The sequence below is a fragment of the Grampus griseus genome (genome assembly GCF_964374135.1).
Source record: "Grampus griseus genome assembly, chromosome: 6".
NCBI lineage: Eukaryota > Metazoa > Chordata > Mammalia > Artiodactyla > Delphinidae > Grampus > Grampus griseus.
The window spans coordinates 89,997,867-90,012,392 of NC_139000.1; the positions used below are offsets into that span (position 1 = coordinate 89,997,867).

Sequence of the window (14,526 nt, forward strand, 5' to 3'; positions counted from 1 at the left end):
CAGGCAAGGGACCTTTACCACAGCTCCCTACCATTTTGTCTGAGGCGCAGCAAGCCAAAACACTGACACGCTGAGGTTTGCAGCAAAGAGGAGGTTTATTCACAAGGCAGCCAAGCGAGGAAGTGACGTGACAATAGGTCTCAAATCCGCCTCCCCAAAGGCAAGGGGCTTGGGGTATCTATGGGATAAAGAATAAAGAAGCAGGGCAGTATGAGGCATAGGGAGCATGAGGAAAGGTGATTGGAAAAAGGTGTGCTCGTCATTGTTCTGAGCTGGCGTAACTAGGCTACGGGGCTCAGCACATTCTCAGGCTGTAGTTTTCGGCCCTCTGATGGCAGGAGGTCAAAAGGCACTGGCCCAGGTGGAAGATCGGTGGTCCTCTCCAGTCTCAACCAGCTCAGCCTAACTAGACACAGCTGATTCCAAGTTCCTGGCCAATACCCGGGGCAAACATCTTATTGCTTATGCTACATGTTATTTGGAGGACGTGCAAGTGTTCAAGCTACCTTGAGGATTGAAGACAGGATTTGACTAATCCTTACACATGGGTTCGCCTCCAGATGAGCAGAAGAGGCCTGTAGGCTGAATCTGGCTCCTGGCACCTGGAATTGGAGGCAGATGGTTTAAAAACAGGCTCTCCCACCCTCTGTGTTATCTTAGGTAGATAGACTATTGAACCTTCCTGTGCCTGTTTCTCCACCAGCAGCATGGGGACACTCAGAGTCCCTCTCTTGGGGGCTGTTATGGGGGTTCAGTGAGATATAGATGCATGCACAGGCACACGGGAGACACCCAGTGTGTGTTAGCTTCATGCTTACTTTTATTAGGAGACCAGTATTGTTAGAAGATTTCTGGTTTGGACAACAAATTAGATAGGTGGTCATTACTATAGTTTATGCGACAGCAATTCACATTACCATTTGCAAAAAAGCAGTTGGTTGTCCAGTGGGGATTATAAACATCCATTTACCATGAGCTACTGAACAGATACTTTACACAGTAACTACTTCAAGTACTATTTAAGATCAATTCTCTATGTTGTCTTAAGCAGTTGTTAACCCCCAATTTCGTGAATAGTCCCAAGTAAGTCACTTGAACATCAGCTAGAGCAATCTATTTCACTTAGCAAGCCTAAAGTTATAGTTCAACAATTTTATTTACTGTTCTATGACAAAAATTACTCTCAACAGCTATGCCCTGGATAAGTAATCAGCTAAAGCTAGTTTGACTGACCAAATCTGATTTACTGAGTTAATAATAAGCCAGTTGATTTAGAAAGGTCTAACGTATATTTCTCATCCATTCAGCATTAAACTGTTTCCCATGCCTAAAATGTCTTTTTTCCCATTCGTACCTATCCAAATTCCTACTTCTGTGCCGTAGGGCTTGGCTGAACTACAACTGCCTTTAGTGACACTTTTCTCACCTGCACAATTGGAGATAATTTTAGTCTCCTCAAGACTCCCACGGGGTTACCTCTGTTGTGACACTTGACGATTTGGTGGCATATTTTATTTTATTTTATTTTATTTTATTTTACTTTAAATAGCCTTCCATTACTCCGTGCACATCAAACAGTAAATGCTTTCTCCTAGTAAAGGTGCATAACAATTTTCTGAACTCTTCTGCTCTGGGCAAGATTCATAAATACACCAGGCAAACATAGTGAAAGAGGAGACAGTACTTGTGTTATATTCAGTTGGGTCTTGATACCTAAGTGTGACTCTTAACCAAGGATTATGCAGTAATTAAGGACACAGGTTAAAGTTGTTTAGAGTGTGTCCTAAAGTCTCACTGGCAGAATTTAAATCTCTACTCTGGAAATTGTAGACCTGAGACAAATTACTTCCCTAAACTTCATTTCCTACATCTGAGGAAGATAATAGTATCTACCTTGTAGTAGACTGAATAGTACCATTGCCCCCAAATGTCCACCTTCTAATCCCCAGAACCTGTGAATGTCACCTTAAATGGCAGAAGGGACTTTGCCAATGGGATGAAAGTAAGGGTTTTGAGATGGGGAGATTCTTCTGGCCTACCTGGATGGACCCAGATGTAACCACTGGTGTTCTCGTAAGAGAGAGGCAGAGGGAGTTTTTACTCCAAAGAGAATGTGATGATGAAGTTGGGGTTGGATTGATGTGGCCAGAAGTCAAGGAATGCTGTCAAGGAAACAGATTCTCCCTTAGAGCCTCTAGAAGGTGGATGGACGGCCTTGTCAACTCCTGGTTCCAGCCCAGGGAAACTGGTTTTGGACCTCTGTCTTCCAGAACCATAAGAGAATGAGTGTGTTTTGTTTTACGCAAGCTCATTGGTAGTAATTTGTTACAGCAGCCATAGGGAACTAATGCGTACCTCATAGGAACTATTTCTCCAATTAAAATGTGTGACTGGAAACACACTTGGTGGCATGTCTGACACACGGTAGGTGTGCTACTGTGGGTAGTTCTTGGAAACTAAAGCCTTGGTTTTTGAGGAATCATCAAAACCAGTACAATGGTTGCCATGTTCCTCCTTGTTCATCCTGGTGACAAACCTGTAGAGAGAGCTCCATCCTTTCCCACAGGACACCCACCCGTAGTACTTACAGGGAAGAGGTTATGTCTCACTTCAGGCACCTTCCTCTTTTCCTTTCTACTTTTTTTTTTCATTAATCTTCATCCAACTGGCCTTTCTAAGTTAAAAAAAAAAAACAAGACAAAACCATTTCTCAATGGATTCAGATACTACCCCAAGTTAATAATCCAACCATGTTCTTGTTCTTCCGGGTCTCATCACCAGAAATTTCTGAGCTGAAATCCTCTCTAGTTTCTAGGATCAGTCACTTTCTAATTTCTCCCTTCTCAAGTTCAGAGTCTTGTCAGTTTAGTCCCTTCCCTAACCACAACATCTATTAAGGTGACACAGCAAAGTGATGAAAGTCTCGACGGTCTGGTTTTCATCCTGGGTTTCTGCCCGCTACTTACTGTGTGGCATTAGACAAGCTATTCAACCCCTCTGGGCCTCAGTTTCCCCCCAAAAAGGTGAATATTATGAACATTACCTACCTATAGGGTTGCCATTATGAGGATTAAGTGAGTTAATATTTGCTAAGCACTTAGAAGATTACTTGTTATAGTCTAAGCACTACAGTTGTGCTTGTTAATAATAATAAATGCAATTCCAAGCGTATAACTTACTCAACTTTCTGTCATAACTTTGAAGTGTTGGTCTATCTGTTGGCCAGCGTTGCAGGTAAATGAGTCGAGGCATGGGCTGAGGCATTGCTACCAGTGAGTGGTGTGTTCCCAGAACTAGGAACAGCCGTGTGAAATAGGTAGCGGTTCTACGTGGAGACAGGGCAGACTGGAAAATGACAGCGCTGGGAAGGAGGTGTGGTGTCCATAGCTTTGGTGTCAGAGCTGCTGCCTGCTGAAGCACCGATGCCGGCCTAAGCCGTAAATGGGGGGGGGCTGGGGAAAACAGGGGCAGAATAGAAAGGGAAAAGAGGGGAAGAACGGAGAAAGATAGCCTAGGGAGGAGGTGTGGTGTCCATAGCTTCGGGGTCAGAGGTGCTGCCTGCTGCAGCACCGATGACACCCGAAGCCGTAAATGGGGTGCTGGGGAAAAGGGGGGCAGAATGGAAAGGGACAACAGGCGCAGAACGGAAAACGATAGCCTGGGAAGGAGGTGTGGTGTCCATAGCTTCGGGGTCAGAGGTGCTGCCTGCTGCAGCACCGATGACACCCGAAGCCGTAAATGGGGTGCTGGGGAAATGGGGGGCAGAATGGAAAGGGACAACAGGGGCAGAACGGAAAACGATAGCCTGGGAAGGAGGTGTGCTGTCCATAGCTTCGGGGTCAGAGGTGCTGCCTGCTGCAGCACCGATGACACCCGAAGCCGTAAATGGGGTGCTGGGGAAAAGGGGGGCAGAATGGAAAGGGACAACAGGGGCAGAACGGAAAACGATAGCCTGGGAAGGAGGTGTGGTGTCCATAGCTTCGGGGTCAGAGGTGCTGCCTGGTGCAGCACCGATGACACCCGAAGCCGTAAATGGGGTGCTGGGGAAAAGGGGGGCAGAATGGAAAGGGACAACAGGCGCAGAACGGAAAACGATAGCCTGGGAAGGAGGTGTGGTGTCCATAGCTTCGGGGTCAGAGGTGCTGCCTGCTGCAGCACCGATGACACCCGAAGCCGTAAATAGGGTGCTGGGGAAATGAGGGGCAGAATGGAAAGGGACAACAGGGGCAGAACGGAAAACGATAGCCTGGGAAGGAGGTGTGGTGTCCATAGCTTCGGGGTCAGAGGTGCTGCCTGCTGCAGCACCGATGACACCCGAAGCCGTAAATGGGGTGCTGGGGTAAAGGGGGGCAGAATGGAAAGGGACAACAGGGGCAGAACGGAAAACAATAGCCTGGGAAGGTGTGGTGTCCATAGCTTCGGGGTCAGAGGTGCTGCCTGCTGCAGCACCGATGACACCCGAAGCCGTAAATGGGGTGCTGGGGAAAAGGGGGGCAGAATGGAAAGGGACAACAGGGGCAGAACGGAAAACGATAGCCTGGGGAGGAGGTGTGGTGTCCATAGCTTCGGGGTCAGAGGTGCTGCCTGCTGCAGCACCGATGACACCCGAAGCCGTAAATGGGGTGCTGGGGAAAAGGGGGGCAGAATGGAAAGGGACAACAGGGGCAGAACGGAAAACGATAGCCTGGGAAGGAGGTGTGGTGTCCATAGCTTTGGGGTGAGATGGGCTGCCTGCCTGATCTGAGAAAAGCGAGTGAAAGTGGGAGAGCTTCTCCCTAGCTGCTAAGTCTTCTCAAGGTCTAGCACGCACTGAACACTGGCCGGCTCAGCCTGGGTGTTGACATTGCACTGTACGTGTCACAGAGCAAGGGCGGGTCAGGGGGTGGTATGGGGGCCCCACACAAGCCCAGGCCCTGGAGAAACCCGGCCCGAGGGCAAAGAGCCCGACCCCTTGTGGGCTTTCTAGCGGCTGGGACTTGTCGCTGTGGGTGGCAGGTATTTGGCACCGGATGGGCCACCATGCGGAGACTGTTGGGGACTGTGGAAGTCTTCTCCTCCAGGGCTCACCCTGCCTGGGCACCGGCTCTGCAGACCCCTCAGCCCTGGCTATGTATCGGCCAGCCCTTCCCCGCAACGGGGCCCAGAGGCGAGAGCCTGCCCAGAGCTGAGTGGAGGAGGCACCCAGAGTTTGCCAGGCTGTGGCCCGCCACCTCCGTGGACCTCCCCAGCTTGTCCGCGAGCCCTGGAGACAGGAGCGCCTTCTCCAGGGCTGCTGAGCTGCCAGCATCACCATGAGCCAGGCGGTGAAGGTTTCTGAGCAGGGGATGCAGAGCCCTGATGCGACTGGATGCTGCACCCCACGATGTCCCTTCCTGGCAGGTAGGTTCTTTCTTCGCTTGTTTTTCGAAATTTGGTAAAAGAACATTTAAACCTTCGACTGTTCTTCAGGGTATACAGATGGTAGTGGCTTAGCCGGGATTCGAAGCAAGCCTGTGTGATTCCAGAGCTCGTGCTCTGGACTCTGGTGCCTCCTTATCATATATGCTTCATGTGTTACTTTTAGCCCTAAGTGCCATACCTGTAATGAACACATACACTGCCCTGTAGGAGGTGTTCTTTTGTTCAACGCGTGAATTGGTCATCCACCACACTGGGTTCTAATCTCAGAAGATAGGTCAGGGACCACCAGTTGTCAGCATAGCACCATCCCACATTTCTGATTGAGGCTTGCAGCCTAGATTTGTCCCTTTGGTCTAGTTTGAAGGATCCAGGTATGTAAGGCTTATATTCTAGATAAATCAGGGGCTCTCCTGAAAGGAATTCATCAATGAATTATTCTGTATGGATTAGAAGCCAGTTTCTCTGGCCTTCCTGGAGTATATCCAGTAAGGCATCTCATTCATGTCTAGAAAGCAAATATATCATTGATTGCAACTTCAGCATGGAGCGATGTATTGGTTTAAAATAAAGTACGATCAACACAATTTGGTCATTGTGAGTATGCCGGCTGGGTCCACTCTTTACTACACATATGTAACTCTAGAGCTTCTTAGGCCCCATAGAGGAGACATACTCTTGTGTGTCTAGGACAAGGGAAACATGTGTTGTCATTCAGGAGCTGGAAGCTACAGCATGACAGGAAAGAACTGAAAAATCCTGGTCTTGGTCTACACATCACTTTACCTTGTTCGAATCTTGTTTCTTTGGCTTGCTTCATTGGAGTGTCTTCTCTCTCCTGGGACTGACATTGTGTGTTATATATCAGGCATGTAACATGTAGAAGTTTCAGAACCCAGAATCATATAGATCAGTGAAAATTTATATATTTTTGTTTAAAATCTATTTAAAATCACACTGGGCATAATTCATATATTCCAAAAGTAGTTTGACCCTCTGCTCGTGAGATTCTTTTTATGGTATGTCAAAGCAAATTTGGACTTCCATCCCCAATAAACTTTGAGGTTGGAGGACACAAAAGCTTTTGCTCAGACCTAAATCCTGTCTGAAGAAAAAGGGTAACTATTATAAGCCCTTTCTAACCTCTCCAGGAGCAGAAATGATTTACAGCTATGGCATTGAACCATAATTTCTTGATCTCATTTGAGAAGAGCTCAGTAAGAAACCGTGTCTTGATTTTTGTTTGTTGGTTCCCTGTTTTCTTGTCTTGCTTACCAACAATCCACTGTAATCCATGAGTGAGTATGGCAGCAGGCTGAGTGTTCCCTGGAGCTCATTAAGTGAACGTTTTTTCCTAAAATGACTTTTGTCTCCTTGTTTTCAGCCCCTCTTCTTTCCTCTGTCCTTTACTATAACCAGGGCTCAGCAAAAGCTGCCTGGCTTTGTGCAGACCCTACTTAGGGTAGTCTTTTCTTCCTTATTTTATTCATGGCCCCTCCATTTCATTGTTTGCCTTCTCGAAATGTGTTGAAATCTTTCTGTGGTTGATGACTTCCACAATGTCTTGGCTTTTATTGGTTGATTAATTTTGGTATTTCTGCAGTTTTATTTAAACATGGTTTCAGGAGGACCAGAAAGTAAATATATTTCCTAGTCTGCCATCTTGAGCTGAAAATCCCTGTGGATTTTAGCATCCAATGTTCCCATGGGTAAAAAACCCAACCTTGGCATTAATAGATGTACACTCAAGATTTCAGCTTTTCTTGAGCAATCACTAAGGATTTAATATGCGGTCACTTCTAATGGGAAAATAATAACTATCTCATGGCGTTGATTTGAGGATTAACTTAGATAATGGACAAGAAAATGCTTTGTAAGGTTTTAAAATCTATAAAAAATGTTTTTGTTATTATTTGATTTGTTGCTATTTCACCTTTAGCTGACAGTTGTTTGTGACCTTGCTTATGTGAGAAAATGCCTTCTGGTTTATTGTTTTGAAAGCCAGATGATATTTTTCAATAGCTCAATGGAAATGGCATCATTTGTGAAGTTGAAGGGTGAAGGCATACATGTTTCTTGACATTTGAATCAACTATTGGTCTTCTGGGGCTTGTCCTTATTCTCCTGCAGTCTCTAATCAACATGGCATCCAGAGAGATCCTGTTAAAACATAAGTCAGATCATGTCACTCAAGTCTCTTCAATGGCTTCTTCACAGGAAAAGCAAAGTCCTCAAAGTGCCTCCACAGCCCTAGAAATCTGGGCCTCTGTTTCCTCTCTGACTGTTTCCTTCTCCTCTCCACTTTGCGCCCTCTGTTTTCCACACACTGACATCCTTTCTGCTCCTTGGATACTCCAAGCCCACTCTTGCCTCATTGCCTTTCCATCTGACTGTTCCCTCTGCTTGTACTATTCACTTCCCAGATATGCACCTTGCTCCCTCTCACAACCTTAGGTTCCCTCGTAAATTTTATCTTCCCCAGAAAGCCCTCAGTGATCACTTAGTTTCCGATCGCAGCCTCCTCCTACCAGCTAACAATCTCCATCCGCCTTCCCTGCTTGCTGTTTTTCTCCAGCACTTACCTGATATACTAGTTATTCTACCCATTTATTCAATTTTTATTTACGTATTTACACTTATGATTTTATATTTGCTTCTTTACTTTTGTCTCTCCCCTCAGCTCGAGAGAGGCTATATTCATCTGTGTTAATCACTGCTGTGTTTCCTGAACATGCCTAGAAAACATCCTGAAGAAGGGTGCCTGAAATTTGGTAAGGGATCCATCAGTTTTCTTGGCTGAATGAAGAAATATGTTCATAAATTACTGAACAAATCTCTGGGGTTTCTGAATTAAGGACTAATGGGAAGAGGAAGGCAAATGGTTGGGCCAGGGTACTGCAAGAAGTAGTATTTGGAGTACTCTGATAGCTATCCTAATAGATAACATTTTGTTCATTTAAATAGTTTGAACGAGAGAGCCGGGAACTAGGGACACACAGCATCGAGGTTTTATAATGCATTCCGTAGAGTTCTTTTCAAGTGTGTTCAAATATCATTGAAAATATATGCATGCATATAAACCTCTGTTACTTGATTTAGTGCTTTACAAGAGCCCCTCAAGGAAGGGGTAGTAGCAACTCTCAGTATCCTTCCTTTACGATGAGCTTACGTTATTCAAAATTACATCGTAATTTATTTGTAACTGTGAAACTAGCCTTAGTTATTTAGTAGACCCCCCCTAGAAACCTATGACGTTAATAAAACCAACAAAAATGTGTTCAGTTTCCAGTGATACACACACTACAGACTCAATTATGTGTCATCCCTCTTAATGAGGGGAAGAAGTGATTTAACAAACACAGAGCAAACAGAATATGAAGTTTTGTCCTCCATTAATATTAGTAATGGATAAAGTGGGCTCCAACGCCTTCAAGGTAGCTTGAGACCCATCATCTGTGTGTCATGGGCAGGGGGATGCTCGGCCAGGATGTCTTTCTCTGTCACTGAGAAAAATTTCCATAATATATAATGATACTTACTGAAACAGATATGGGGCATTTGGGTAATTAGGAATCGGTTAGCATATTTTTCCGGAAGCCTTGACTACAAAACGAAGATAGTAGATTTGGACACTTCCAGCTATGCAGAAGTTGTTTGGGTATTCATCTTTATGCCGAATGCAGTAAGCTTATTTCATCTCTGCAGCTTCCCATATACCATTTTCCCACCTCTGTTTTGTGTTTGGAAAGACTTTCAGAAATTAAAACTCAAGTTAAAAAGTGAGTGACGGGCTTCCCCGGTGGCTCAGTGGTTGAGAGTCCGCCTGCCGATGCAGGGGATACGGGTTCGTGCCCCGGTCCGGGAAGATCCCACATGCCGCGGAGCGGCTAGGCCCGTGAGCCATGGCCGCTGAGCCTGCGCGTCCGGAGCCTGTGCTCCGCAACGGGAGAGGCCACAGCAGTGAGAGGCCCGTGTACCGCAAAAAAAAGAAAAGAAAAGAAAAGAAAGTGAGTGACAACTTAAATGATATATGGACTATTTTGCTGACTTACAAGAGCATGCAGAATTAAATATGACCCAGTTGAAATGTTAATTTTATTTTAATGTGTATATTGGGGTGGAGTCTTAAAGGTGCCAGAAAACAAGCATTCACCCGTCCTGTTTGGAACTGCAGCACACAGGCACCTTCAGTTACCAGTTCTGTTCATTCCACAGAATCATCTTGGGAAAACATAACTGTTTTTTATGTACCTGGTATATATCTTAATTAGTTTGAAGAATTCCCCAAATACCTGTTAATATGTAGTTCTCCAATTCCAATCTTGCCACGTCCTGTACCAGTGACACAGCACATAGGAGTTTTATTTCTCTTTCTTTCTCTGGGTTGCTGAGAACCCAACGAGAGAACAATGGAATGGCATCAAAGAGATCAGGGTTCCTGACTCAGATTTGCCATAAAATAATAGTGTCCTCTTGGGAAAATTATAGTTATTCTAGGCCCCTTTGCTTTTCTTTACTTTGACAGAGCTGCACTAGATGACCCCAAGTAACACTGCACTCTTTGCAGTAGTAGCTTAGACGTTATTGGTTTTCTGAAACAAATGAAGACAGTGACACAGGAAACTGTGCAACATCTCTGTAACTATGTTTTCTTAGAGTTGCCTCCATTTTACAGATGATAAGATGGCTGAGCACAGAAGTAGGTGTTTTGACCAGAGGTTCCAGAGTAGATGGAACTGAACCACAAGTTTCCTTCATTCCTGAAGCTCACTTAGCCAAAACATAGGCTTCTGAATATTAAGCTGTAAAGCATATTATCAGTATGCTTTAAAAGAAGCGGTTCTTCTAGGATTTCTAATTACTAGCAGGCGGTTTTGAAATTCTTAGAAGATCATCTAATTTTGTGAGATTTACAGCTCTCTTTTCCTGTCAAGCAAGTTGTATTAGTGCCAGACAATCACCTGAGCTTCTGGATGCTTCTCTGAACCTCTTGAATTTTTCTTCTTGCTATCTGAAATTCATGCCAGATAAGCCTTTTTGTAGAGAGCATGTACAGACTTGTCTATTTTCATATAAGAAAGCGATGCAGTGAGCCAGGTCGGGGATTAAGCCCTCATTCTCAGAGTGGTGTTGAGCTCCTGGTGAAATATTATCATCATTTCCTCAGAATAGAAAAGCAGTTATCTCAAGTTTTTAATGCCATTAACTATTTATACATTTATGTATAATACATACATTTATTGTACCTACGAGGTGTGCTCTCTTTGGGAAGTACAAAGCTATTTGAGACGTAAGTTGTTCGTTTGTTTGTTTTCCCACAAATACTGTGACCCTTTGAGCAGGAAGGTCTATGTTTTACTAACATCTAGAACAAGCAGCTAACACGGTGTCTAAGATGTAGTCAATAAATATGAAATAGGTAAATGAACACATTTCTAAGGAAGGGCCAGGACATGAACAAATAGAAAATTTTCATTTTCAGTCACAAAGCCACAACAGACATAAAAATGATACAGACAACAAAGTGCTACGGTCATTCAAAGAAGGCATAGAGTTGATACAACAAGGATCTCCTCTATGGCACAGGGAACTGTACTCAATATTTTGTAATAACTTATAAGGGAAAAGAATCTGAAAACGGAATCACTGTGCTGTACACCTGAAACGGACACGACATTGAAAATCAACTATATTTCAATTAAAACCCAAACCAACAGACAACAGCAACAACAAAAAACCAGAGAGGTCATAGAAGTTCTTATGAGATTCCAGAAGAGAAGCGAAGCCAAATGAGGACGGGAGAGGAGGCTTTTGAATCAGTTCAGAGGAGAAGTCACAGAGGAACGAGTCTTTGATCTGAACTTGAGATTAAGATTAAGATGAATTAATCTGAATTAATTAAGATTGCAACACAGGGATATTACAGATGAAGGTAATCACATAAACTTACTCTACTGAAACTTGCAGAGGTTATGAGTGTTGTTCAAGATCCCAAAGCAAGTGCATTGTGGAATCAGAATTTTAAGTGAGGCCTAATGAACTAAAAACAAAGAAACACAGAAACAAGCCCTTCCTGTGACACCACGTTGCCTTTGAAGTCGTTTTTCTTTGGCGGGTTGGCAGAAACTGGTTCCAGTGTTTCTTGCAGGAATGACTGGCCACAGGACTGGGCGTCGTAGCTTCCTGCCAGGCGGCCGAAGGTCGCAGGCAGGTGGGTCACTGGGACACACGCGGAGGGGCTCCTGCCCGGCTCCCTGGCCGCTCAGTGCCCCTGCCCCAGAACGGGGGTGGGGGCCCCAAAGCAGCCTTGTCTGAGTCCCCTGCCACTAGAGAGAGTATTGGCCCAACACTTGTAGAAAACGGGGACCTTGCTGGCAGTTCAGTGGAGGGACACAAATAAATCTTTGCCGACTTTCTGCTGAAGCTCACGAGGGTTCACTCCTAAGCCTCTTACAAGGTCAGCTGCCGAGGCTGCGAGAGATGAGTCGGGGCTCGCGCTCCACCACGGGGAGATCGCTGGTTAAAGCGCTCACGAGGGAGTGAACCGCGTGTCCGCACCGACACGCACGGGCAGACCTCGTCGATGCCTTCTGTTCGGGGTATGAAGCCCTCTCCTGCCTCTTCCAGGCTCTCTAGAAAGCATGTGCAGAGCCTCCCACCCCACCCTCGGACTCCGCGGGCCACAGCTGGAGGGACCAGCCAAGGAACCGTGGCAGGAAGAGGCCAGAGGTCAGCGGGCCTCGGCCGGAGCCCGTCAGTCGGTCCCCATTCACACACCACCAGACGATCCTCTTGACCTGGGCAGTAGCCGCCAACCGACCGCTGAGGTGAGCCCGGTGCGCGCTTGGCTACCTGGCATGGCTGGGAAGAGGCCTGGGGGGCGGGAGGAAGGAGACGGGGGGCTGGCACCGTGTCCAGGCCGCGCTTTCCAGCCGGGCAGACCGGAAGCCCCCTTCCCTTCCCTCGGTCCGGCCGCATCTGGGTTGGCCTCCCGGGACTTGATGAGCTTGTCCAGCAGCTCCTGAGGGACGGTGCTGCCCGTGCCCCACCAAGACTGGCAGCAGCGCCAGGGCCTCCCAGGGCACGGCGCCCCCGGCCCCAGAGCCTTCCCTCTGGTTCTCGTCACCGGCTGTCACCAGACTTGCATGCAACGTTCTTTTCTTTTCTCTTGTCGTCTTTACGTCCCTCAGCCACGCAACGCGGTGAAGCCCTGACGCTCGCTGCCGCGTCGATACACCCCGAGAACACGATGCTCAGCGAGAGAAGTCATACACAGAAGGACACACAGGGCGTGACCCCACTGAGGAGAAACGTCCAGAGCAGGTAGATCCACAGAGTCAGCGAGTGGGTTCCTGGTTGTCAGGGGCTGGCGAGGGGACGGAGTGATAGCTAAGGGCGTGAGGGACATTTTCGGGGTGACGGAAATGGTCCAAAGCAGTAGTGACGTCTGTACAGCTCAGTAAACTGTCCCCACATGCCCCGGTGCAGCCTGTGAGAGCATCGCGCTCAGGATGAAGGGCTGACCACAGGAAGACTGAACGAGCAGTGGGTCCTGGGCCCAGACGCTCAGCTGGCGCCCCCCACGTGGGGAAGTCACGGGGACTTGCTGAGCCTCCACGGAGACTGGCAGCAGCCCCCGAGCTCACAGGGCACTGCGCCCCCGGCCCCAGAGCCTTCCCTCTGGTTCTCATCACCGGCTGTCAGCAGACTTGCAGGCAACATTCCTTTCTTTTCTTTTGTCTTTTTCCAAGGCAACTCTTGAGTGCATGTATTTAACATGCAGGGAACCAGCCCTGACTCCTTGATCTGGGTCTTCCAGCCTCTAGAGCCTCGAGGACATCCATTTCCGTTATTTATGCGCCCAGTGCCTGGGGTCTGATGATGGAAGCTGACACCGAGGGCGTCACCACGTGCGGGGTGATGTCAGTGGAAGAATCCCATGGCGAGGGCCTGCCTGAGGACCACGCACGCCCGGGCCCTCCCCGCCCCCTGCCTGCAGCCCTGCGCCTGGGAGCGGAGCTGGTGCATCGCGTGCCTGACGTCGTGGAAGTTGGTCTCCCGCTCATCATGCTGCAGCAGGGAGGGCAGGTTGGGCGTAGGCTTGGTGAAGTTGGCCACCATGGCCGCGATGGCGATCTGGCAGCTCCCATCGTGCTGTAGGCAGCCCGGCTGCAGGCCGAAGCAGGCCGCGTGCCCGGACTTCCCCACCCTGCGGAGGGACGTGGATGGGGCCCCGCTTCCACAGAGGAGCCCCGGCCCACGGCCGACAGGTTCCCCCACACACGCACCGAGGATAGAGATCAGGTAGAACTTGCCGATGGATGACCTTGCCCGAGGCCGCGTCCCAGACCGTTTAGAGCCTCACGTCTTCATGACACATGCTGGTGCCCTCCTCCAGGTCGAAGGTCAGCCCCAGCAGCTCCTGGGAGATGCCCAGCAGCCCGCGTGTGAGCGCCTGCATGGGGAAAGCCTCATTGAGCAGGTACTGGTTCACGTGGTAGCGCGTCTCCTCCCCCGGTTCATGTAGTAGCGCAGGTCCCAGGCGTTGATGGGGCCCTCAAAGTGCAGGCCCCGCCTCTGGCACTCAGCCTTCTTTAGCTCCAGGATCACGGCCGCTCCTGCTCCCCGAGGGGCTTCAGCTTCTGGGCCAGCTCACCTGCGGGCGGAGGGGAGAGGCGCGGCTACGTCCCTGGGGCGGCCCCCCAGCCACCCCCGACCCCGCGCCCCTCGAGGCAGAATGAAGGGTCTGGGAAGGTGACCCCCAAGGGCTGACACAGTGGGGTCTCCGGTCAAGGTCCGCCTGACCCCGTCCCCACTGGGACTCAGGGGGAGGCGGTGTTACCTAGGACAGTGGCCACCACCTGGCTGGTCTTGTCCATGTTCATCTCCAGCACGGAGTCGGCATGCGTGCGGAACCCCAGCAGGCGGGACTTCAGGGCCTGCAGCCTCACCAGCTCCCTGAGGATCACGCAGTTCTCCTGGAACCCAGAGACGGAAGGCGCTGGGGACCGAGGGCCACGGCCTCCCCGCGGGCCCCGGGCCAGGTCTCTGCAGGCGGGCAGGGCTCCCAGGCCACTGGCGGGCACAGCCAATCCCCCTCCCTCCTCCTCCTGGCCCGGATTTCTAGAC

At 48.6% G+C, this 14,526-nt stretch overlaps 1 long non-coding RNA gene across 4 annotated transcripts in view; it reads left to right on the top strand.

Annotated features, from left to right (window-relative positions):
* Positions 1-14,526, top strand: part of LOC309823620 — a 42,394-nt gene that overhangs the window by 26,515 nt on the left and 1,353 nt on the right. The window contains exons 7-12 of one of the 4 annotated variants that reach the window (XR_014296845.1): positions 5,061-5,379; positions 8,078-8,168; positions 9,147-9,404; positions 12,025-12,224; positions 12,588-12,720; positions 13,149-13,879. This is a non-coding gene — a long non-coding RNA (uncharacterized lncRNA). The remainder of the gene's footprint in view (positions 1-5,060; positions 5,380-8,077; positions 8,169-9,146; positions 9,405-12,024; positions 12,225-12,587; positions 12,721-13,148; positions 13,880-14,526) is intronic. The other 3 variants (XR_014296846.1, XR_014296847.1, XR_014296848.1) reach the window with 3 other exon arrangements.